This window comes from Schistocerca nitens, chromosome 1, assembly GCF_023898315.1.
Source record: "Schistocerca nitens isolate TAMUIC-IGC-003100 chromosome 1, iqSchNite1.1, whole genome shotgun sequence".
Classification (NCBI taxonomy): Eukaryota; Metazoa; Arthropoda; class Insecta; order Orthoptera; family Acrididae; genus Schistocerca; species Schistocerca nitens.
In genome coordinates, this window is record NC_064614.1 from 958,027,220 (window position 1) to 958,051,585 (window position 24,366).

Below are 24,366 nucleotides of genomic sequence, written 5' to 3' on the forward strand. Positions count from 1 at the left end.
CATTCATGCAGTTACTACTGACAACTCTACGCAAACACCGCTACTCTCTGTCGTTAAGTGATGGGTGTCGGCCACTGCGTTGTGCATGCTAAGAGATAGAGCCTGAAATTTGGTATTCTCGGCACACTCTTCACACTGTGGATCTCGGAATATTGAATTTCCTAACGGATGGAATGTCACATGCATCTAGCTCCAATTACCATTCCGCGTTAAAAGTCTTTTCTTTTTCCGTCGTTCGGCCATAATCACGTCGGAAACGTTGTGACATGATTCACCTGAGTACAAATGACAGCTCTGCCAACGCACTACCCTTTTATACCTTATGTGCACGATACTACCGACATCTATATACAGGGTGAGGCAGTGAAACGGCACGATTTTGTAAAACCACCAAAGATTTATTTACAAGTAAAATCATAATAGTTGAACATGGATCTCAAGTACAAGAGTGGAAATTAAAGATTTAACTTAAAAACAATCATTTTTTAAATATGGTGTCAGTGAGGTGTCGTCCTTGGTTTTGCACACATTGTCTAAGCCTGAGATGAAATTGTCCCATGACGTTTCGTAGCATCTGTACTGGAATGTTGTTAATTTCCTGTCGAATTCGCTCCTTCAGGTCTTCTTTTGTTCTTGGTGGATTTTCCTGGAAGACTTTGCACTTGAGGTAGCCCCAAAGAAAAAAGTCTGGTGCCGTCAGATCTGGTGAACGGGCAGGCCAGGGGAAATCGCCATTCCTGCTGATTAGACGTCCTGGAAATGCAAGTCTGAGCAATTCCATTGAGACATTAGCAGTATGGCTTGTTGCACCATCTTGCTGGAAGAGTGTTTCAGCATCTGGATCATGTCGATCAATTCCAGGCAGACCAAAAATGGTCAACATGTCAGCATAACGTCCAGAGTTTACCGTCACTGTGTTGCCATCTTCATCTTCAAAAAAATAGGGCCCCACGATTCCACGAGATGACATTGCGCACCAGACTGTTACTTTTTCAGAATGGAGAGGTTTTTCATGAAGTTCGTGCGGGTTATCTGAGGACCAATATCTGAAGTTTTGCTTATTTACGTACCCACTAAGATGAAAGTGGGCTTCATCACTCATCCATAAGTTATGCACTCTTTCTTCATTTCGTTCAATAACGTTAAGCATTGACTGGCAAAAGCGTATACGGTTATTGTAGTCATTAGGTTTAAGGGCTTGCACTACCTGAATTTTGTATGGATGATAGTGGAGGTCACTCTTCAAAATCCGTCTTACTGATCGATTGCTGAGACCAAGTTCTGCGCTGTGCCGTCTCGCGGATTTTCGCGGACTTCGTCCCAACGCTTCGCGCACACGATTAATGTTCTCGGGTGTCCGGATTGTTTTTGTGCTGCCGCCTCTTTTCTTTGTTGTGCTAGCAGTAGCTTCAAAGGTTTTAACCCAAAGGAGAATGGCTTTCCTTAATGGCACGGGAGCCCGTGGCGGCAGGTTGAATTCACGACGAAAGGCGCGTTGAGCACCAACCACACTATCCGCGTTTTTGTAACATGCCTTTACGGCATATGCACGTTGCGCACTCGACCAACGCTCCATGGCTACTGAAACTTCCACCACTCTAGACGCCCAAGGTCACTTCCCCCACTCTCGCAACCCCCCTCCGCGCCCGACAACCACTATCGAAATCGTGCCGTTTCACTGCCTCACCCTGTAACTCTGCAGATGACGAAGAAATTGAAGATATGTATGATGAAATAAAAGAAATTATTCAGGTAGTGAAGGGAGACTAAAATTTAATTGTCATGGGTGACTGGAATTCGGTAGTAGGAAAAGGGAGAGAAGGAAACGTAGTAGGTGAATATGGATTGGGGCTAACAAATGAAAGAGGAAGCCGTCTGGTAGAATTTTGCGCAGAGCATAACTTAATCATAGCTAACGCTTGGTTCAAGAATCATAAAAGAAGGTTGTATACATGGAAGAATCCCGGAGATACTAAAAGGTATCAGATAGATTATATAATGGTAAGACAGAGATTTAGGAACCAGGTTTTAAATTGTAAGGCATTTCCAGGGGCAGATGTGGACTCTGGCCACAATCTATTGGTTATGAACTGTAGATTAAAACTGAAGAAACTGCAAAAAGGTGGGAATTTAAGGAGATGGGACCTGGATAAACTGACTAAACCAGAGGTTGTACAGAGTTTCAGGGAGAGCATAAGGGAACAATTGACAAGAATGGGGGAAATAAATACAGTAGAAGAAGAATGGGTAGTTTTGAGGGATGAAGTAGTGAAGGCAGCAGAGGATCTAGTAGGTAAAAAGACGAGGGCTAATAGAAATGCTTGGGTGACAGAAGAAATATTGAATTTAATTGACGAAAGGAGAAAATATAAAAATGCAGTAAATGAAGCAGGAAAAAGGGAGTACAAACGTCTCAAAAATGAGATCGACAGGAAGTGCAAAATGGCTAAGCAGGGATGGCTAGAGAACAAATGTAAGGATGTAGAGGCTTATCTCACGAGGGTTAAGATAGATACTGCCTACAAGAAAATTAAAGAGACCTTTGGAGAAAAGAGAACCACTTGTATGAATATCAAGGGCTCAGATGGAACCCACTTCTAAGCAAAGAAGGGAAAGCAGAAAGGTGGAAGGAGTATATAGAGGGTCTATACAAGGGCGATGTACTTGAGGACAATATTATGGAAACGAAAGAGGATGTAGATGAAGATGAAACGGGAGATACGATACTGCGTGAAGAGTTTGACAGAGCACTGAAAGACCTGAGTCGAAACAAGGCCCCGGGAGTAGACAACATTCCATTAGAACTACTGACAGCCTTGGGAGAGCCAGTCCTGACAAAACTCTACCATCTGGTGAGCAAGATGTATGAGACAGGCGAAATACTCTCAGACTTCAAGAAGAATATAATAATTCCAATCCCAAAGAAAGCAGGTGTTGACAGATGTGAAAATTACCTAACTATTCCGTTTATTAAGTCACGGCTGCAAAATATTAACGCGAATTCTCTACAGACGAATGGAAAAACTGGTAGATGCCGACCTTGGGGAAGATCAGTTTGGATTCCGTAGAAATATGGGGACACATGAGGCAATACTGACCCTACGACTTATTTTAGAAGCTAGATTAAGAAAAAGCAAACCTACGTTTCTAGCATTTGTAGACTTAGAAAAAGCTTTTGACAATGTTGACTTTCAAATTCTGAAGGTGGCAGGAGTAAAATACAGGGAGCGAAAGGCTATTTACAATTTGTACAGAAACCAGATGGCAGTTATAAGAGTCGAAGGGCATGAAAGTGAACCAGCGGTTGGGAAGGGAGTGAGACAGGGTTATAGCCTCTCCCCGATGTTATTCAATCTGTATATTGAGCAAGCAATAAAGGAAACAAAAGAAAAGTTCGGAGTAGGTATTAGAATCCATGGAGAAGAAATAAACACTTTGAGGTTCGCCGATGACATTGTAATTCTGTCAGAGACAGCAAAGGACTTGGAAAATCAGTTGAACGGAATGGACAGTGTCTTAAAAGGAGGATATAAGATGAACATCAGCAAAAGCAAAACGAGGATAATGGAATGTAGTCGAATTAAGTCGGGTGATGCTGAGGGAATTAGATTAGGAAATGAGACACTTAAAGTAGTAAAGGAGTGTTGCTATTTAGGGAGTAAAATAACTGATGATGGTCGAAGTAGAGAGGATATAAAATGTAGACTTACAATGGCAAGGAAAGCGTTTCTGAAGAAGAGAAATTTGTTAATATCGGGTATAGATTTAAGTGTCAGGAAGTCGTTTCTGAAATTATATGTATGGAGTGTAGCCATGTATGGAAGTGAAACATGGACGATAAATACTTTCGACAAGAAGAGAATAGAAGCTTTTGAAATGTGGTGCTACAGAAGAATGCTGAAGATTAGATGGGTAGATCACATAACGAATGAGGAGGTACTGAATAGGATTGTGGAGAAGTGGAGTTTGTGGCACAATTTGACTAGAAGAAGGGATCGGTTGGTAGGACATGTTCTGAGGCATCAAGGGATCACAAATTTAGTATTGGAGGCCAGCGTGGAGGGTAAAAATCGTAGAGGGAGACCAAGAGATGAATACATTAAGCAGATTCAGAAGGATGTAGGTTGCAGTAGGTACCGGGAGGTGAAAAGGCTTGAACAGGATAGAGTAGCATGGAGAGCGCCATCAAACCAGTCTCAGGACTGAAGACCACAACAACAACAACAACAACAACATATTGGATTTCATCGTATTTCTTTATTTCTGAACTGTAACGTATGTGTTATAGCAATATGCCGCTTCAAGGCAATAGCACATTGAAGATTTATGAGACATGTCACTCTTGGTAGATCTGTTGCAATTAATGTTAATTAACGACACATCGTTGGTAAATAATATTTAATGTAAACAATACTAATGCTCTAAATTGTACATGGTGTCGTTGTAGTTAAAGACGAGTGGTTGCGTAGTCGAAGGAAGTAGATTTGTGTCCTGTTACATGCTAACATTTCTCCTCTTCTTCACAGATCCTGGTTCTGTCTTATCATATAATAGAAGTATGTTCTGCAATATTCGAGCGTGCTCTCTCAGGAACGAGTTTCTTTGATTTTGTGACTCACATATACTGGGTGATAGTTATTGAACTATATGAAAAAAAACCTAGATTAGTTACAAACTACACTTTAGTCAGCATGTAAACGTTACTACAGTCATTTGAATTTAGGTTATGACATGTTCGATATGCCTGCCATCATTGGTGGTGAAGTGCCGCAGACGAACAGCGAAATTATGCATGACCTGCTGAAGTGCCGGAACATCGATGCTGTCGATGACCTTCTGAATGGCTGTTTTCATTTCAGTAATGGTTTTGGGGTTACTGGTGTACACTTTGACCTATAATACAGACCCACAAAAAGGAGTCCCATGTGGCCAGATCCGGAGATTGTGGCGACCAATCGAGGCCCATGCCAGTGGCCTCTGGGTACTCCAGAGCCAGAATGCTGTCCCCAGAGCGCTCTTCCAGGACATCAAATACTCCCCTGCTTCAATGAGGTCGAGCTCCGTCTTGCATGAACAACGTCTTGTCGAAATCAGGATTATTTTGGATAATGGGGATGAAATCATCTTCCAAAACCGTTCGGTAGTCATCAATTCATCATCAAGGAATATCGCACCACTTATTCCGTGACTGGACATTGCACATCACACAGTCACACGTTGATTGTGAAGAGACTTCTCGGTCGCGAAATGCCAGTTTTCACACCATATAAATATCTTATCTAAATCATTTTGCAATTTGTTTTGTCTTTCTACGACTTTACTGGAGGATAAACGACAGCATTATTTGTAAACAACCTAAGACATCTGCTTATATTGTCTCATAAATCGTTTATATAGATAAGGAACAGCAGGGGGCCTATAACACTACCTTGGGGAACGCCAGAAATCATTTCTGTTGTCCGCCCCCGGTAGCTGAGTAGTCAGCGCGACAAGATGTCAATGCTAAGGGCCCGGGTTCGATTCCCGGCCGGGCCGGAGATTTTCTCCGCTCAGGGAATGGGTGTTGTGTTGTCCTAATCATCATCATTTCATCCTCATCGACGCGCAAGTCGCAGAAGTGGGGTCAAATCGAAAGACTTGCACCCGGCGAACGGTCTACCCGACGGGAGGCCCTAGTCACACGACACGATATTTCTGTTTCACTCAATGACTTTGCGTCAGTTACTACCAACTGTGACTTCTATGCCAGGAAATCACGAATCCAGTCGCATTACTGAGACGATATTTCATAAGCGCGCAGTTTGATTATAAGCAGCTAATAAAGTACGGTGTCAAAAGCTTCTGGAAATCAAGAAATATGGAATCAACTTGAAATCCTTTGTTGATAGCACTCAACACTTCGCGTGAGTAAAGAACTGGTTGTGTCTTCACAAGAACGATGTTTTCTAAATTCGTGTTGACCGTGTGTCAATAGGCTGTTCTCCTCGACATAATTCATCATGTTCGAACACAATATATGTTCCAAACTCCTGCTGTCAACCTTAATGATATGGGCCTCTAATTTAGTGTAATACTCCTATTACCTTTCTTGAATATCGGTGGGGCATGTGCACCTTTCCAGGCTTCGGGTACAGATCTTTCGTCGAGTGAACGGTCGATGGAGCTATTGCATCAGCATACTCTGAATGGAACCTAATTGGATACACCGATGGAGCTATTGCATCAGCATACTCTGAACGGAACCTAATTGGATACAATCTGGATCGGAAATCCCCGAAATGCGCCAATTATGGTTATTGACGAACCCATCCAAATGAATATGGACTTCGTCGCTAAACCAAACTTGCTCATGAGCATACTAATTCCTATCACGCCCCGCTACCTAGCGTGCACTTCGAACGTCCTAATACAAACCGTTTAGACGTTATGACGATTTTATTTCATATAGTTCAATAATTGTCACCCTGTATAAACGAAAGATAGAACTCTAGCAAGTGGCACGACCTCCAATGATATTTGCATTCTTGACAGTCACAAAGGTTTGGTCTTTTTTTTTCGAATATGTCGCTATTTCCGAGGGTGAGTTTATGTCGAGAATCTAAGAACACAGCTTAAATTGCTGCAAGTCAAAAGAGTAGCAATGGCATTTAAATTCTAGCTTGTCACAAATGATTTGCTGTTTATTCCGAATATGTCACGATTTGCAAAGGTGTGGATAGGCAGGAACCTAAGAGGACAGGTTAAGTAACTGCGAGTGAAACAAGCAGCAATTGTATTTCTAGTCTTGCTTGCCAGAAATACTTTGCTGTTTATTCCGAATATGTCAAGATTTCCGAGGGTGTGGTTAGACAGGAATCTAAGAGCTTGGCTTGAATTCCTACAACTGAAACTGACGGCAGTGATAGTACGTTCTTGCTTCTCACAACTATTTAGCTGCTATCGAATCGTTAAAACGCTTTCGTAATTCGTTGGTCAAGACAAAGGTCGCACCGTACAGCGAACGAGGGACATCAAGTGGCCTGAATACCAGCCAATTATCGAATATGAGTTGTAGCTTCCGAATTTTAGTCACTTGTCACAAAATGCTTCCTGTTGAGCGAACGCCATCTAACTTCAGCTGACTGAACAGGAATATGAACCGGACGTACGGGCATCGAAGGGCGACTCATTACATCTCTAGGCCAAGCCCATTGAATCGGCACTCATCTCCTGTCTGGCACGGACCCTCTTTCGTAATTATTACACTCTAAAATCAGGTTATTCTTTTTGACACACCCCATATATGAAGAAAAATAACTGCTCCAGAAAAGAACCCAGCGCATCTCCCGCCCTACATAACCCCACAGTCGGATTCAAACCTCTTCCCAGCTTGTTAACATTGTTAGATAACTTTCTGGTTCCTACTTTTCAGATGAAGTGAACAATTGTTGAGCTTTTCCGCAAATCCCTCGATGTTCCACCTTAAGCTGAAGTATAGAATGGTGCACACAATCAAATGCTTTTGTTAAATCAGAGGAAATACCTACAGTCCTCAACCTATCGTTTAATTACTAGCGCCTCACAGTGTCTTAACTGTATGGTAGATAGGTATCGAACTCACTTAACACACGACGCTGTGGTCATGCTTGACGATTAGATTTAATCTGCTCTCGTAACATGCATAACGATGAAATATGTACTGTCTTTAAAATATTGTCGTTCCTTTCGGAAAGCAGGACCTATTGAACAGAGGCCTTCTCTTCTGTCCCCAGTATCCAGAATTTTGCAACCAGGGGCAACTGTGACGTCCCGTGGAGGTCAGTTCAAGGCGCGAATGGCAGCCGCTTCCATGACGAATGCATTAGGAAGCTGGTGATGCGCTGTGACGCCACCTTCCTCGTGGCGCAACAGCGATGTTGAAGGCCCTCCGTGTACTGTACATTTAAAACTGTCACAGTAATTCAGTGTATGAACACTTTGACTGAACATGTGCATGCGCATATAATCACGTGCTCGTCTTTGCATCATCCCTGATTTTAATCATAAACTAATAGTTTACGGCGCTAGTCGCAACTTTTACAACGCCAGCAATGTGCTTAATTATTAGCAAAGACCGGACTTTTAGGAGAATGCCTATTTAAATACATTTACCGAAAAAATCGCAACACCAAAAAATAATTAACGTAGAGAAGCGAAATTTTGGAAATACAACAACATTTGTGTAGGTAATGTGGTGTCACCGCCAGACACCACACTTGCTAAGTGGTAGCTTTAAATCGGCCGCGGTCCATTAGTACATGTCGGACCCGCGTGTCGCCACTGTCAGTGATCGCAGACGGAGCGCCACCACACGGCAGGTCTAGAGAGACGTACTAGCACTCGCCCCAGTTGTACGGACGACTTAGCTAGCGAGGCACACTGACGAAGCCTCGCTCATTTGCAGAGCAGATAGTTAGAATAGCCTTCAGCTAAGTGAATGGCTACGACCTAGCAAGGCGCCATAGCAATTGATAGTTATCGTATGAAGCATGTCTCATCAAGAACGATGTATACAAATGATGGATTAAAGTTAAGTATTCCAGAAGCTACGTACTTTTCTTTATAGCATTCATTACGTATCCTGTTTCAGACCTCACGCCATCCTGCGTGAGCTTATAGCGTGCATATCGGTCTCCTCAAACCACACTGTGTCGGCACTTCTGTCGACACATCAGGTAACATATTTAAGTGATTCACATTACAAGATCACAGGTGAAATACTGCTACAGTAATAACTAGTGTAACCGCCAGAATGTTAAATGCAAACATGCAAACGTGCATGCATTGTGTTATACAGGTGCCGTACGTCAGTTTGTGGAATGGAGTTCCAAGCCTTGAGTTGTTGTCCGATAATGTTCCAAATGTGCTCGATTCGAGACAGATCAGGTGATCAAGCAGGCCAAGGCAACATGTTGACTCTCTGTAGAGCATGTTGGTTTACAACAGCGGTATGTAGTCTAGCGTTATCCTGTTGGAAAACACCCTCTGGAATGCTGTTTATGAATGCCAGTACAACAGGTCGGATCACCAGATTGACATACAAATTTGCAGCGAGAGGTGAGATAACCACAGAAGTGCTCCTGCTGTCATACGAAATCGCACCCCAGACCATGACTCCAGGTGTAGGTTCAGTGTGTCTAGCACACAGACAGATTGGTTGCAGGCCCTCAACTGACCTTCTACGCAACGCGGCCATAACTGGTACCGAGGCAGTCCCAGCTTACATCAGAAAACACAACAGACTTCCACCCTGCCCTCCAATGTGCTCTCGCTAGACACCACTGAAGTCGCAAATGGCTTTGGTTTGGGGCCAGTGGAATGCACGCTACAGGCGTCTGGGTCAGAGCTATCCTTAAAAGTAATTGATTTTCAGCAGTTCGTTGTGTCACTTTGGTGTCAACTGCTGCTCAAATTGCTGCTGCAGATGCAATACAATACGCCACAGCATTTGTCGAACACGATGGTCTTCCCTCTTGGTTCTTGCGATCGTACATTCTCGTGACCACCGCTGCCAGGCAATCATGTACAGTGGCTAAATTCCTGCGAAGTCTTTCGGCAATATCGCAGAAGGAGCATCCAGTTTCTCGTAGCCCTATTACACGATCGCGTTCAAACTCAGTGGGGTGTGAATGATAGCGTCTTTGTCACCTTAAAGGCATTCTTGGCTAACATCAACTCATCACGTCCAATTACACGACCGTTACAGCGTGTATTTAAGGCAAACCAGATTTGCATCCGTGTAGTGACGCTACTAGCGCCTTTGTTATGCAAATGGTGGGAAATCTGAAAAAAAAAATGGCTCTAAGCACTATGGGACTTAACATCTGAGGTCATCAGTCCCCTAGACTTAGAACTACTTAAACCTAACTAACCTAAGGACATCACACACATCCATGTCCGAGGCAGGACTCGAACCTGCGACCGCAGCAGCAGCGCGGTTCCGGACTGAAGCGCGAAATCTGAATAGACATCATCTTTCAGATGTAGAAACACGTCTACCAAACTTTCGTTTACGTCACAAAACTCCCTTTCGTGTTGCGATTTTTTTCCGTCACTGTATGTTAATTCTATCTTCAACTGGGACGTGAGTCTGTACGATTTACAACTTTGTGATTGAAGCGCGGCAGTTTTATGTTGTTTTTTATATAAATGTATAACGGCCGAAATAATTGCCCCTAGTTCCCTTTTTTATCATCATTTATTCCTTTATTATTACAAACAACAATAAGTGCCGTCGTAAAAAGGGGTAACAGTAGCTAAGGGTTTTAATTATCACTTGTGTTTACTTGGGTTCCTATCGGATTGTACCTGTTTCGAAGCAGTTCATTGTAACGTACTTGTCCAAGATACCTAGTGACATGGTGAAATTCAGTGTTCCTTTACGCCGTAAATTGCACACTTACCTTCATATTTTCGAATCCGACGTATTTTCTGCTGATGATCAACTACTTCTGCGCAAAATATGTGAGCTGTTCATGAACTGCGTAAAGAAATATTTCAATCCCTAGTAGATCAGTATAACCAAACACAAACATACATTTTCGAAAGAACTTAATATTTCAGCTATTGGAACGTTATTTACCAGTACATTAGCGTTACTGCGGACTGATGACATTCAATAAGGCAATGTATTACTTTTCACGTCAGAAAAGACAGCGACAACTTTAAAAGTGCTATTTCCAAACATGCTTCACGTGACCTAAGTAGCACGTGGTTTTCACAGGATGTCTGAAGAGATGTGAAAGCTAGTTGCCGGATGTCGAAAAATTGATTTTCAGTATTACAGAGGTCTTTGTGAAAGCTCCGTCAGGGATTCAGATATTTAAAGATTCTGCATCAGATATATCTCTGCCCCCTCAATCTTTGGTAACGACATGGGGGACATAAATTTTAGTGATAGTTTAATACACTTCAAATTTCACGAGTATATAACTAAGGTGGTCGTCGCTTTTGAGTATATGAACCTTCTATTATAGCAGCAAAGAAGTTCTTCGAATCTTTAGAAGTGATAAATCACTTTACTTCCATTGCGGCAGAGTTCAGTTTTTTGCGAAATGTGCTCTGACGGTTTCAAGAAACATGGCAGCCGTTGACGAAGGCATTGCCAGGGAAATAGGATTAATTAGTTGGGAAAAAGTGTAAAATGGTGTTTTCAAAAAATTATGATCTTGACGAACGTAGACCCCCCCATGAACCATGGACCTTGCCGTTGGTGGGGAGGCTTGCGTGCCTCAGCGATACAGATGGCCGTATCGTAGGTGCAACCACAATGGAGGGGTATCTGTTGAGAGGCCAGACAAACGTATGGTTCCTGAAGAGGGGCAGCAGCCTTTTCAGTAGTTGCTGGGGAAACAATCTGGATGATTGACTGATCTGGCCTTGTAATAATAACCAAAACGGCCTTGCTGTGCTGGTACTGCGAACGGCTGAAAGCAAGGGGAAACTACAGCCGTAATTTTTCCCGAGGGCAAGCAGCTTTACTGTATGGTTAAATAATGAGGGCGTCCTCTTGGGTAAAATATTCCGGAGGTAAAATAGTCCCCCATTCGGATCTCCGGGCGGGGACTACTCAAGAGGACGTCGTTATCAGGAGAAAGAAAACTGGCATTCTATGGATCGGATCCCTAAATCGAGCAGGTAGGTTAGAAAATTTAAAAAGGGAAATGGATAGGTTAAAGTTAGATACAGTGGGAATTAGTGAAGTTCGGTGGCAGGAGGAACAAGACTTTTGGTCAGGTGAATACAGGGTTATAAATACAAAATCAAATAGGGGTAATGCAGGAGTAGGTATAATAATGAATTTAAAAAATAGGCGTGCGGGTAAGCTACTACAAACAACATAGTGAACGCATTATTGTGGCCAAGATAGACACGAAGCCCACGCATACTACAGTAGTACAAGTTTATATGCCAACTAGCTGTGCAGATGACGAAGAAATTGATGAAATGTATGATGAGATAAAAGAAATTATTCAGGTAGTGAAGGGGGACGAAAATTTAATAGTCATGGGTGACTGGAATTCGGTAGTAGGAAAAGGGAGAGAAGGAAACATAGTAGGTGAATATGGATTGGGGCTAACAAATGAAAGAGGAAGCCGTCTGGTAGAATTTTGCACAGAGCATAACGTAATCATAGCTAACGCTTGGTTCAAGAATCATAAAAGAAGGTTGTATACATGGAAGAATCCCGGAGATACTAAAAGGTATCAGATAGATTATATAATGGTAAGACAGAGATTTAGGAACCAGGTTTTAAATTGTAAGGCATTTCCAGGGGCAGATGTGGACTCTGGCCACAATCTATTGGTTATGAACTGTAGATTAAAACTGAAGAAAGTGCAAAGAGGTGGGAATTTAAGGAGATGGGACCTGGATAAACTAACTAAACCAGAGGTTGTACAGAGTTTCAGGGACAGCATAAGGGAACAATTGACAAGAATGGGGGAAAGAAATACAGTAGAAGAAGAATGGGTAGCTTTGAGGGATGAAGTAGTGAAGGCAGCAGAGGATCAAGTAGGTAAAAAGACGAGTGCTAATAGAAATGCTTGGGTAACAGAAGAAATATTGAATTTAATTGATGAAAGGAGAAAATATAAAAATGCGGTAAATGAAGCAGGCAAAAAGGAATACAAACGTCTCAAAAATGAGATCGACAGGAAGTGCAAAATGGCTAAGCAGGGATGGCTAGAGGACAAATGTAAGTATGTAGAGGCTTATCTCAATAGGGGTAAGATAGATACTGCCTACAGGAAAATTAAAGAGTCCTTTGGAGAAAAGAGAACCACTTGTATGAATGTCAAGGGCTCAGATGGAAACCCAGTTCTAAGCAAAGAAGGGAAAGCAGAAAGGTGGAAGGAGTATATAGAGGGTCTATACAAGGGCGATGTACTTGAGGACAATATTATGGAAACGAAAGAGGATGTAGATGAAGATGAAACGGGAGATACGATACTGCATGAAGAGTTTGACAGAGCACTGAAAGACCTGAGTCGAAACAAGGCCCCGGGAGTAGACAACATTTCATTAGAACTACTGACGGCCTAGGGAGAGCCAGTCCTGACAAAACTCTACCATCTGGTGAGCAAAATGTATGAGACAGGCGAAATACCCTCAGACTTCAAGAAGAATATAATAATTCCAATCAGAAAGAAAGCAGGTGTTGACACATGTGAAAATTACTCAACTATCAGTTTAATAAGTCACAGCTGCAAAATACTAACACGAATTCTGTAGAGACGAATGGAAAAACTGATAGAAGCGGACCTCGGGGAAGATCAGTTTGGATTCCGTAGAAATATTTGAACACGTGAGGCAATACTGACCTTACGACTTATCTTAGAAGAAAGATTAACGAAAGGCAAACCTACGTTTCTAGCATTTGTAGAGTTAGAGAAAGCTTTTGACAATGTTGACTGGAATACTCTCTTCCAAATTCTAAAGGTGGCAGGGGTAAAATACAGGGAGCGGAAGGCTATTTACAATTTGTACAGAAACCAAATGGCTGTTATAAGAGTCGAGGGACATGAAAGGGAAGCAGTGGTTGGGAAGGGAGTGAGACAGGGTTGTAGCCTCTCCCCAGGGTTATTCAATCTGTATATTGAGCAAGCAGTAAAGGAAACAAAAGAAAAATTTGGAGTAGGTATTAAAATCCATGGAGAAGAAATAAAAACTTTGAGGTTCTGTCAGAGACAGCAAAGGACTTAGAAGAGTAGTTGAACGGAATGGACATTGTCTTGAAAGGAGGATATAAGATGAACATCAACAAAAGCAAAACGAGGATAATGGAATGTAGTCGAATTAAGTCGGGTGATGCTGAGGGAATTAGATTAGGTAATGAGACACTTAAAGTAGTAAAGGAGTTTTGCTATTTGGGGAGCAAAATAACTGATGATGGTCGAAACAGAGAGGATATAAAATATAGACTGGCAATGGCAAGGAAAGCGTTTCTGAAGAAGAGAAATTTGTTAACATCGGGTATAGATTTAAGTGTCAGGAAGTCGTTTTTGAAGTATTTGTATGGTGTGTAGCCATGTTTGGAAGTGAAACATGGACGATAAATAGTTTGGACAGGAAGAGAATAGAAGCTTTCGAAATGTGGTGCTACAGAAGAATGCTGAAGATTAGATGGGTAGATCACATAACGAATGAGGAGGTATTGAATAGAATTGGGGAGAAGAGGAGTTTGTGGCACAACTTGACGAGAAGTAGGGACCGGTTGGTAGGACATGTTCTGAGGCATCAAGGGTTCACAAATTTAGCATTGGAGGGCAGCGTGGAGGGTAAAAATCGTAGAGGGAGAGCAAGAGATGAATACACTAAGCAGATTCAGAAGGATGTAGGTTGCAGTAGGTACAGGGAGATGAAGAAACTTGCATAGGATAGGGTAGCATGGAGAGCTGCATCAAACCAGCCTCAGGACTGAAGACCACAACAACAACAACGAACGTAGAAACATTTGAAAAATAGTACAATGTGACAATTATGTTGCAGTAGGAATGGACCCTACGATAGTTCACTGTTTTAGATTTGCTCCATTAATCTCTGCATATACTGAGAGGTCATTTTTTCGGATGAGAAATGTATTATCTGACAGTAAGTCCAATATGACTCCACAATTTTTTTAAAGAGAAAAGAAAACTTGGTTGTCATGTGCAACTAGTGAACGAATAAAGCATTGTAATGCATAGGCTTTCGAGGAACATTTTCATTATTCCGTCAGGTACAATTACAATTTTGTTTAAAACTTCAGAGTTACTTTAATAACATAATACGACACCATGTTAACATAAATATTCTCATTGCGTAATTGTTTGAATAGGCAATCTAGTAAACAAATAGGCATAATGTAAGGTTTTTCTGTATTGCTTTTTATTGCCTATTTTATCTTTTCATAATGACTTCTCCTTGCATATTTTAATGGTGTTTAATGCCTAAACTTCCGCTCTGCCTTTAGTAGGTTCCTCTCTTTCTTGTGCATCTTTACGACAAGATAAGGGGCGTTTAGAAGCAGTAGTTGAAGCAGAGAAAGGGATGAGTTTTTCTTGTGTGTGCAAAAGAATACGAGGGCGGACTGATACTTCTGGTAAATTCCTACGCAATATCGGGATAATTTTTGAAGAGACTTAATTGTTGGTAAGCCCAATTCTTGTAACTGATTTGTCAAAACATTCAAAAAGTACAACACTATTTTAAACGATCGGTGTCACACGTTTCATAAAATTACATAAAGACGAGGTTCTACAGTGACAAACCGCTTTTCTTTAAAACAAACTTGATGCTGTAGAGGACCAAACTCAGCCTAGAGATGTAAGTGTGTGTGGACGCTCTTAATACAAGCCTATCCTTTTTATTACGAAATGAATTTCAAAAATGGTTCAAATGGCTCTGAGCGCTACGGGACTTAACATCTGTGGTCATCAGTCCCCTAGAACTTAGAACTACTTAAACCTAACTAACCTAAGGACATCACACACATCCATGCCCGAGGCAGGATTCGAACCTACGACCGTAGAGGTCACGCGGTTTCAGACTGAAGCGCCTAGAACCGCACGGCCACACATGCCGGCCGATATGAATTTAAACGACAGGATACGAATATTGCAAAATTGCTTCTTTCTGGACACGCGTCAAACTTACCACCCTCCCCTCGTCTGTGCCTGCCAACCAACTCAAGATCTTCACCCATGATGCAACACGAAATGGTTTTGTTCGTCGGTCAGATTTCATGACGTTTACGCCGCGTTTGTAAGGCGACACCGTCTTTTACGGATGGGAATAGGCGTTCCTTACAGTTCAGTTGTCCGCCCCGGTAGCAGAGGCGTCAGCGCGACGGAATGTCATGGCAAGGAGCCCGGGTTCGATTCCGGGCTGGGTCGGAGATTTTCTCCACTCAGGAACTGGGTTTTGTTTTGTCCTAATCATCATCATCATCATCTCATCCCCGTCGACACGCAAGTCGCCGAAGTGGCGTCAAGTCAAAAGACTTGCACCAGGCGAACGGTCTACCCGATGGGAGGCCCTAGCCACATGAAATTTTTTCATAGTTCAGTTCTGCTTAATGACAACTACGAGCGATTTTTTTTATAATATGACCAAGTGAGGTGGCAGAAAGGTATGTTTAGTTAGCGCATGCAAAGTGTAAGGCTCTTGCTGCATCCGCTTGTAGGGAAGCAGCCTACTCACGCTGCAGCAAATTCACATCAGTTTCCATTGTGTGTTAGTCAGTCTGCTAGCTCTGACGTCATAGATGTTGCGCAATACCTTAAAAATCAAGCAAATGACATAAAACTTTCCTAGTATGTCTGGAATAATGATAAACTAATGTGTGTTAAATATCAGCTTGATAACTTCAGCCGTTTCCTTTATTTGGACGTTTTTCTATAAAAATAATTGGCGGCACAGAAAAGAGCTAGAGACTGCAAAATTTGTATTTAGATTCAGCTTTCATAATGATTTAATAAAAATAGTACTTTGGATTTCACAAATTAAGATTTTAGTGTAAATTCATGATTTTGTGGTTTTCATCTCAAAACTAGAGGAAGCAAGATAGATTAAATGAGCTTATAAATCATACTAGGATGTTTAGATTTTAATAGGTTGGAGGTCCGCTATGATGATGAAGCTGTAAAAAGTTTCTTTCAAATATCTGTTAAATTATAGCGATAGCGGATCTCAAAAGGGACAGTTCAGAGCCCATCTGCTGCGTGCAGTGCAATTAAATTAATTCTCTCGCCTATGTTATTAAAGTTAGCCACGTCAAAAATTTATTATCAATACTTCCCTGCGTGCTGAATGCACAGTTAAATTAGGAGCTTCATCGGCCTTCAGCAAGAGAAGCTAAAATTTATTATGTAACTTGAAGTGGTGCGTTACTAGCCTAGCGGCTAGTCGAGCCAGCCGATTTGATCGAGCATTTCCTCAGCGGTCCGCACCGCGGATATATATATAAGAGCGCTGTGCGAGGAAAAAAGGCCCCAGTTCTCTCCAGACGCTGAATGACACGCCATCTGTGTCGGGAATCGCGCCGCGCCAGTATCAGTGCTACTAACAGCCTCGGGTGCCGTATTCTGTTACTCGAGATGCGCGTAACCAGCAAAGCGTTTCAAGTAAAGTGTTAATTCAGGAATGATTTTCATTATCTAGCCTCAGTGTGCGTATTGTCGTATTTTCACGTGCCGTCGCGGGACAGACATTCTACTACTAATATAGCGTGGCGTTTGATGAGATATTTCATCAAATTATGGCGAGCATTCATTTCAACAATTATTTCGGACATTTATAGTTGCATCGGCGCAATAGACTCTGAACTGTTCTGTTAGTTAGGTTGGAGGGATATTTGTGTGTATATTTGTGATTTTGAGAATATACTCAACTATTTTGGAAAGTCGTCTTTGATTAGAAATCCCGAACAACTTCCTGACTTTACAGAGCTACAAGCTGCAGCTATATTTGTAATCTCAAGGAAGTGGGCACTAGGAACTCTATTTACAGGCTTCAGGTTTTGTCAAATCGCTTTCTGGGGGTCTACAAAGTAAATAGAGAGCCAGTGTTGAGAACAGCGAAAGACAGCATTAACAACATTCTAAATGCCAGGAACTGATTCAACATTGCAAACATTTTGTACTGCAAAAATATTTACCCTTAGCACTCGCCGCCCCACATATGGTGCATCGGCCGGGAAATAAACTAAGTGAAAGTGATTTTTAGCTATTCGGATTCGCGAGTGAAATGCGACACGCAGCTGAGTAATAGAACAGTGAAAGTGTTACGTGTGCATGTGAGCGACGCAATTGGATTAATAACGCATCTGAATTCACGGAGCTGGCACTGAGTCTAGCGGTGCAGCCGGCATCGCGAGAAGCCAGTTTCGCCTCACCGCAGTCGTACGCCGCAGCAGCCGGATACGCGCCTGCAGTTACGGGCCCCGCAAACGCACCACAGCCGTCGGAGTGCCATCTGCAGTTCAGCGAGTTGCGTCGCAGCAGTAATCCTGGTACGCCGCTCCGACAACGTCGTGCAGAGGAAACTAAGTTAAGTGCAAAGCTGTTAAAAATTTTACTAACCTGCACTAAAAGAATGTCGGCGATGGAACCGCCAAAAGAAACTGAGTTTAAACTTAAATTAGAACCTATGTCTGTTGAGGGAACTGTAAATTCAGACAACGATTCAATTGTAAATATGCATGAAAGTAATAATGTTAAAGTATTGTCTCCTGACAGTAGTGTGGGAAGGGGTAATGATTCAGTGATAGAGACCCCTGTAGTAAAGCAGAAAATTGAAATTGTAAATTTATTTGAGGATAGTTTCTCTGATGAATTGAAAATAAAACAGTCATCAGAGATAGTAGAATTTAGAAAGAAGAAGTTAGACATGTCTGATCAATCAGATGTTTCATTTAGTTTTGATGACTCTGGTATTGGAGCTAGTTTTTCGTCACCTGAGTGTGAAAAGAAACCAGCTATTGAGGCACCTAAAGATACTGGGGCTGTTGATTTAAATGTTATATTACAAGCAATAGCCGCCAGTAATGCAAAAATGACAGCTGAATTAAAGTCTGAAATGGTGGCCAGTCAAACAAATTTTAATAAACGGTTTGAGGCAATGGACAATAAATTAGAATCCAATAATGCCGAATTAAAGTCTGAAATAAGTGAACAGGTCAAAAGTAGTAATGCTGAAATAAAGTCTGAAATTATGGCCAGCCAAACTAATTTTAATAAACGTTTGGAGGTAATGGACGATACCTTCAAGGCTGGTTGCAATAAGTTGAAAGAGGATCTAGACAGTTTGAATAATAAAATAGATTGCAACCATGAGGATATTAAGAAAAAGGTTGCTCAACAGTTTTCTGAGATGTATAAAACCGTAAAATCCGAAGTTGCTGAGGTTCGCAAAGACTTCCAAATGGAAGATGCGAAGCTGGAGCACAAGTTAACAGAAAAGATCGAGGCGGAGTCTGAACTGTGCTCAGATAGATTTAAAGATGTTAATATAAAAATAAACATATGTCAATCAGACGTAGATGCAATCAAAACTGACACTACTCATATTGTACAAAGAGTAGATAATGTGGAAATGAAAGTAGAAAATATTAATACTAACATGGCTAACCTTGAGAGTAAAGTAGCTTCAGTAGCTTCTGGTAATGGTAATGTACAACAAGTTGTAGCTGCAAACGCCGCTTTTATCGGGTGTCGGCAGTTCTTGCGGTTCGATCCAGATAAAAATATCCATCCACTAGATTTCTGGAACGATTTTGAAGATGTGATTCCACCGACTTGGTCTGAACGAGAGAAAATCTCATTTATTAGAAGTCATTTAGCAGGTGATGCCATGCGTTGGTCAGCTGATGTTATGTTGAAGTGTAAAACATTAGCGGAATTTAAAACAGCTTTTATTAATGAGTATTGGTCTAGCCATAAGCAAAATGAAGTGTTAAGAGAATTTTGGAGTGGGAAACGCTTCAATGCAGGCAAAGAATCTATTAAAGAATTTGCTAGGTCATGGATTTCACGGTTGTCACATTTGGACGAAAAGCTAAAACCAGAAATGATTATACTAGGTCTTGAAGCCAAACTGCCATGGTATTGGCAAACTAGAATTATCTCTGCCCCTAGAGACAATCTTGATCGTTTCATTGAATATCTGGAACGTGTAGAACGTGTTGCTGCCAATGAGGAGCAAGCACGTAATAACAGGAATGCCAATAACAATAATAATAATTTTAGGAACGAGCAAAATGGCAATGTAAACATTAGAACAGTAGGTGCTCGCCAGCCTAGGAGAGGTAGGAATTGGGGAAATGATTATCAGAACCAACAATGGCGTCCAAGGGATAATTTTGTTCCAAACAGAAATATGCATGTAAACAACAGTACGGAAAGTAATGCTCAGCCAGTTAACTATAATGAAACTAAAGGAAACAGTAATGGGCCGAGGCAGGAAAACTAGTTCCCGTCTATGAGGACACTGGCGCTCACCAGGCGGTTGCTTTTCCTAGGCCAGTAGTTAAGGGAATTGGTAAGACCGATCAAAATACTCAAACTGAACGTGTGGATGAAGAGTCGGTAGCACCTAAGGATACAACAGAAATATTAGATCACTCACAATATTTAATAGATACCGTGTTAGAGACGCTTTCTAAGTGGGAAGAGAAAGAGAAGGCGCAGCAGTGTAATGGTAGGGAAGAGCTACAAAATATTGAATTGTCAGGTGAAGAAGTAGAAGAAATTCACGCTTATATATACGATGAGGATGATGTGCTCTTATCTAAAGTGCCTGTGCAGGATGTTGATAATGTATTAATAGATTTAGGACAGGAGATAAGTGAGAATGTAGAGGGTAGGCTGTTGAGGGTCGATGAACCCAGTAGCTGTGACCAGTTGTCACTTGAGAGGGAAACCGACGAAGATAGTAAAAATGGTTTAGCTGTAACTAGTGTTATGCCCGGTCTGGAGGCGCAGAATCGCTCAGACTATAGTAATTTGGGTCACGTTCAGCAAACTAAATGTAATGAAGTCGTGCGGTGTTTCGATTTAAAATTAATAGACAGACTGGAAAAGGCAGCTGAAAGTGTAATTCAGGAAACCCCTACTCACTGTGACCTAAATGTAATGAAGACAGATGTCGATCACTTTAGTTGGAGACGAATTCAAAAGGAACTATTAGATGAAATTGAGGAACCACCTGTACAACCTAGAATAAGCCACCCTATAATAATAGTGAATATGTTGGGTATCAATGTACGTTGTCTCTTAGACAGTGGAAGTGAGGTGAGTGCAATATCACAGTCCTTCTTTGATGCATTACCGGGTAAAGACAAACTTACAGTAATGAGGGTATCAGGACTAAGAATAATTGGTGCTACTGGCAAGGTGTCAAAAACAGTAAAACAAGAAGCTTTGCTGCCCTTTAATATTAATGGTAATGTAATTGATCATCCATGTTTAATTGTAAACAATCTCAGTATTGAGGTTTTAATTGGCATAGATTTCTTGTCAAAATATCAGAGTGTTGTTGACTTCGAAAAAAGCCAGTTAAAAATGTTCTTGCCAATAACAGGAGTAATTACAGTCCCTTTTAGTGATAAACATGTAGTAACTGATGATGAAACTTGGGAGTTGCCTATACGAGTTCTGAAAAATAGGAGGTATTGGGACGAGGATGTTAACCTTAGTACAAATAAGCTAAATACAGAAGAAGAAGAAGCAATAATTTTGGGCAAAATAGATGCTAAATTGCAGGAAATCGATAAGATTTCAGACGATCAGAAGGAAGAACTGATACAGGTTCTAAAGAGGTATCATAAAGTATTTTCAGATCGACGTGGCGTGTTCATAGGCAGCCAATGAAGGCTGTAGGGAGGAGGTTGTTCTGTAACCTCTACACAGTGTGGCAGCTGTGCAGTCCCAGCTGTGTGAGATCTTCTTTCCCTTTCAGGTCTCACTCATTCTTCATCTTTCCTATCCACAAAAATTTCGACTTCTTCTTTACAACATTAAATTTTCCGGTATGGCTATCAAGCTATTAATTATGTAACTATTCTATCCACCGATTAGTGAAAAAAAATACCTGATGTGACAAACCTAATAGTGACAAACAATAGAGAAGTATGACGTAATTAAGATATAAAATGTATTTGAGTAACAAGTATGTATAGTACCCTGGTAATATAGTAAGTATAAAGTGTTGTTTTATTGGAAATGGTCCCACAATAATATTTTAAAAAGATGTACAAATTCATGTACGAGCAGGATCTGAAGTGGTAGTGAAATCTAGTGTATGCATTAGAGCCAACTAAGAAATAGTAAGGAAGAGATTGCTTAGTGTTATAAGAAAAATATGTAGATAAGTTGTAAACATAAACTCACCTGGTGTAGCAAGGAAAGGCAGTGTAGGAGAATTGAGCAGTGTTTGTGGTTGAGACGTGAAGGACACGTCCTTGAAGTATTTATAAGGTTGGAGCTGGCCGTTATTTTAGTGTAGTGTGTGACAGGATACACCTACACATATTGAGGTTATAAGTTGGAGGCGTGAATGCGACCATAGGTACCCTTATGTTAAATGAGACAGAGTAGCTCATGGTGTCCTATAGGTTTAAGGAAATTAGCATTACGCTCGTCCATAATTATTTGATGCATTTTAGTGGTAGGTCTGAGAGAGACTACCTGTGGTTTCAGCGTCCAATTGAGTGGAAATGGATTGCCACGTGAGCAAACTGATCAGCTGCAGTACACTAAAAATATGAAATAGATGTGCTATCCTATGCTTTAAATATTAATAGAGTGAGTGTTAAATGAGTAATACACTAAGCAAAGTAAATTGAATAACATACTGACAGACGTGAAACATTATTTTAGCTCAGCATAAATACACTTCAAAGTAAGTAAGTACCTAATTGCAGATGTGGAACTGACAACAGCAGAGGACCAATAAGTGGATTTTGTAGACAACTAAACGTAGTGTGTTTTGAACACTCACAACTGTACTATTACCAAAAGTTACTCACCTGTACTAAGAAGCTGAAAAAACAACCACTAATCATACTCATACTATCTCTAAGAATAAGGTACTCAAAGATGAGTCAGCTAAGTGAATAAAATACAAAGGTGTCAGTGAATGTACCGAGCATTGGTTCAGTGTTCCGGCCCCGAAATAATAGATTCAGACTAAATATGATTTATGATTATATGCCTTGAGCATAAATTTTCTCGAGTACATGACTAAAGGCGTTTTGAGCCATTTATTTACCGATTTTTTGACAATTAAGTAACCGTGAGAATAAAATTAAAAAAGATTCTGTTAACTTTGTTCCAGCAACATATTGAAGGCTAAGATGTATATATCCCCATTTCATTGTGACCCACCCATATATATTTAGTGAACAGAGTCTGAAGCACTCTTTTTGTTTGTTCTACAGGACAAACCAGATAATGGCAGCCTGGTAGCTGCATGAAAGCGTGGAGTGACTTGGACACAACTCACAGTGACCCCTCCCCTTTCCCCTTGTAATTTAGAGAGAACGTGAAGGACGCACACCATAGCAACTTCCCTCCTCTACCCTTGTGAATGGAAGTGTAGGACGCCAGCCAAAGCGGCTACAACCACGTGTGCAAAAATTATTTGTGCCATTTCTTTCAGGTTTATAAAAGACTGATAAGGAATAGTCATCTGTTTATGTATCATGTTATCTTCCTTGAATTTGTGTGTGTAAAAATGTATTTGATGTATTTAATGTAACTAAGATTTTCACAGTTTTTCAATTTCTATGTGTTTGTTAGTCTAAGGCAATATGTATTTCAAAAATATTTCATTGACTTTGCTTAAAATTTGAGTAATGACATTTCTAAAGAGGCAGTGAAAATGCCCGCAATTTAAATGATTAATGTAGGAAATCAGTTTCTTTTAATATTTATATATGTTTATAATTCAATTTTGATTTTTCATAGGGAGTTTAAATTGTACTCTTGCTTCCCTTTTTGTAATTAAATTTTTTTTTCTTCATTCATTAACATTCATAAACAAAAAAAAATTTAAGTAGAGGGTGATGTAGGGAAGCAGCCTACTCACGCTGCAGCAAATTCACATCAGTTTCCATTGTGTGTTAGTCAGTCTGCTAGCTCTGACGTCATAGATGTTGCGCAATACCTTAAAAATCAAGCAAATGACATAAAACTTTCCTAGTATGTCTGGAATAATGATAAACTAATGTGTGTTAAATATCAGCTTGATAACTTCAGCCGTTTCCTTTATTTGGACGTTTTTCTATAAAAATAATTGGCGGCACAGAAAAGAGCTAGAGACTGCAAAATTTGTATTTAGATTCAGCTTTCATAATGATTTAATAAAAATAGTACTTTGGATTTCACAAATTAAGATTTTAGTGTAAATTCATGATTTTGTGGTTTTCATCTCAAAACTAGAGGAAGCAAGATAGATTAAGTGAGCTTATAAATCATACTAGGATGTTTAGATTTTAATAGGTTGGAGGTCCGCTATGATGATGAAGCTGTAAAAAGTTTCTTTCAAATATCTGTTAAATTATAGCGATAGCGGATCTCAAAAGGGACAGTTCAGAGCCCATCTGCTGCGTGCAGTGCAATTAAATTAATTCTCTCGCCTATGTTATTAAAGTTAGCCACGTCAAAAATTTATTATCAATACTTCCCTGCGTGCTGAATGCACAGTTAAATTAGGAGCTTCATCGGCCTTCAGCAAGAGAAGCTAAAATTTATTATGTAACTTGAAGTGGTGCGTTACTAGCCTAGCGGCTAGTCGAGCCAGCCGATTTGATCGAGCATTTCCTCAGCGGTCCGCACCGCGGATATATATATAAGAGCGCTGTGCGAG

The 24,366-nt window shown here is 40.8% G+C and overlaps 1 protein-coding gene across 1 annotated transcript in view; it reads right to left on the reverse strand.

Moving 5' to 3' along the window:
* The window catches only part of LOC126194769 (uncharacterized), a 262,121-nt gene that overhangs the window by 94,582 nt on the left and 143,173 nt on the right, over positions 1-24,366 (reverse strand). The gene's annotated exons all lie outside the window — the stretch shown is intronic.